A 2500-nucleotide genomic window follows, 5' to 3' on the forward strand; every position below is an offset into this window, starting at 1 on the left:
CGCGGCCCTGCCGCTTCGAATCCCGCTCTGCATTTGTCTTAGAAGGACCAAAATTTAACTTCTCCATGGCTTCCCTGTCAGAGTATTTCTCTGTCCTTGTGTGGGCCCGTTTCCACTAGTAGGGCTAACGCTCGCATGGTTCATATGGGGTACAAAGCTAGCACTTCACAATACACTCTAATCAGTTAAGTCAATTGAAATATAAGTGCTACACGGCCAACGGCCAACGTTTGTAAAAACGTAATTCAGTCGGTAGAGCAGCGGTGATCTAACCCGAAGGTCGTGGGTTCAATTCCCACCCTGGTCAGAGTTTTTCTCTGTCCTTGTGTGGGTCCATTTCCATTAGTAGGGCATTAGTGGGGTACAAAACTAGCACTTCGCATTACACTCTTCCCAGCAATCGATTGGTTTGCTTTCTGCCGATAAGGGCTCTTTTGCTACAATTTGGACTTTGAGGTTACGTAGGTGGAGTGCCTGTGTCAATAACGATATTGGTGGCTGTCACTTGACGTCAAGGTTCTTAGGGAAAAAAATGGGTACCAACGCGTCCTTTGCTTTCACGGTTACAAAGGCTACTTTAAAGAGATTTTAATTATATGAAAGACAACATGTCTGAGAAGGTTCCAGAAACTTAGAGGAGGTACCCGGTGCCGGGTTCCCTTACCTGTCATTCTGTTCCAATTTTGGGGTCATCAAAAATAAGAGTGCTGTTTTATCCGTAACAATAGGAAGCCTGAAAATTTCAGACGTATGCAGGAATTGAAACCATGAGCTGCTGGTGGCTCTGATGTTCTAGTTGGTCATGTACCAATTGAACGATCCCATCTCGTTTGCACTTTCCTGAATGCAGAAGATAGCAATGAAGTAGCCTGCATGACATGCGCTTTATTTCGCGTTCGCCCCGCTTGGCTCATAAAGCGCCTGTCATGCAGGCTAGCAATGAAGGCGTGCCGAGGTTATCGGAAAGCGGACTTTAGAAAACGGACTTGTTGTTCCAGCGATTTATTCATCGCGAACAAGGAACAAGAACATATCGGATCTGTTAAATAGAGAGCTCCAAGCAATAAAGGAAAAAGTGAAGTATATGAACGTTGTCATAGAAAAAGCTGTAAAACTTGAAACCCGATGCTTTTGTAATCATTCAGTGGTCACGGAACAATTAAATAAAAGCTTGTTTGTTACCCAAGATGCCAATTTTCAACTTGAGAGGAAGGGTATAAGAGAAGGAGAAAATGGCGAGGGGAGGGGGAGGGGGTCGATTATTCGAGGGAGGCGATTATTTTAAATATTTCGGTCAAAGGGGGGCGATTATTCGAAGAACGCGATTGATCGAGGGACGGCTATTATTCGAGGAAATGCGGTATTTGAACTTTGCCGCACAGAAGCATGCGAAAGACTTTTAGATCATCGCGAATCCGTTATAAACGTCACTTAAACAGTAAGCATTTCAACGGTATTGCAGAGTTAATTGGTTCAAACAGAAGCACATATATTACCCTGAAGTTTGTAACTTACAACTCTTTTTCTTGGAACAACGCTGAGGATTTTAGGACACCAATTTTATGCCCAAATATGGCCGGGGAAAAAATAAGATCGAAGCTGCACGCGCGGGAAAATGCACGAGCTACGTTACATCCAAATAAGAAAATTTTAAACTCAAAAAGGTTGTCCTGGCTCTGAACCAGAGTTAAGCGCTTCAAGGCCATGAGCTTCCGGCTCAAATCACTGGAGTTTTCAGGTTTTTCTTTCGTTACTGATACAGTAAGTTCCATAAATGCGATGATCTTCAAATCTTAACATGCTACCGTTTCCGCAGCTCAGATAAGTCTTTCGTACAGTCATGGTAGTCTGTTTATACCATCGATTCAAAACGATGTAATGAGAAATACATGTACAGCAAAGGACGCGTCGGTACTTTCCTGTTTTTACGTATCTCCTGTTTCGTGCCTTAGGACCCTGTGGTCTAGTGAAACTGACCAATAACTTTTATTGACACAGACATACTCCACATACGTAACCTGAAAGTAACAATTCCAGCAAGCACGGGAAAGTTCAATTACGGTCCACCAATGAGAAGTCCATCCCACCTGGTCAGAACTGGATTCGAAACAGCGCAACCGCTTGCAATTCCAGCGATACAACCACGAAGCCACACCACCCCCTTTTTGCGTAAATGTTTTTTTGCTGTGAATATAGGGTCCACCCATGGACCGTCAAAAATTGCAAAGCCGACTGTATTTCAAGTCTTCTTGCGGGGTATTGGGAAAAGTTTTCAATCAGCAATATGGTTATGCGACGTTATCCCCATTGTAGGCTCGATTTCCGCTGCTCTTTCGAGTTCGGGTAACCTGATTTTGGGAGTGAGCGCTGGCTCATTTCCCGAAACAGCAGCTAGTAATCGAGCCTAGATTTAGTGAAGTCTTGTGTTCTCGATCCAGAACACATATGACGTAACACGCATGCGTTGGTCGCTCGATCCTTTTCGTTTATTTTTGAAGCT

General features: G+C 43.9%; 1 non-coding gene across 1 annotated transcript; it reads right to left on the reverse strand.

Annotated features, from left to right (window-relative positions):
* Window positions 1-2198: 2198 nt before the first annotated feature.
* Window positions 2199-2337, reverse strand: LOC138022531 (U4 spliceosomal RNA). The gene has a single exon (XR_011126609.1). It is a non-coding gene; the product is annotated as a U4 spliceosomal RNA (small nuclear RNA).
* Window positions 2338-2500: the final 163 nt, after the last annotated feature.

Source organism: Montipora capricornis, chromosome 10 (assembly GCF_036669925.1).
Source record: "Montipora capricornis isolate CH-2021 chromosome 10, ASM3666992v2, whole genome shotgun sequence".
Classification (NCBI taxonomy): Eukaryota; Metazoa; Cnidaria; class Anthozoa; order Scleractinia; family Acroporidae; genus Montipora; species Montipora capricornis.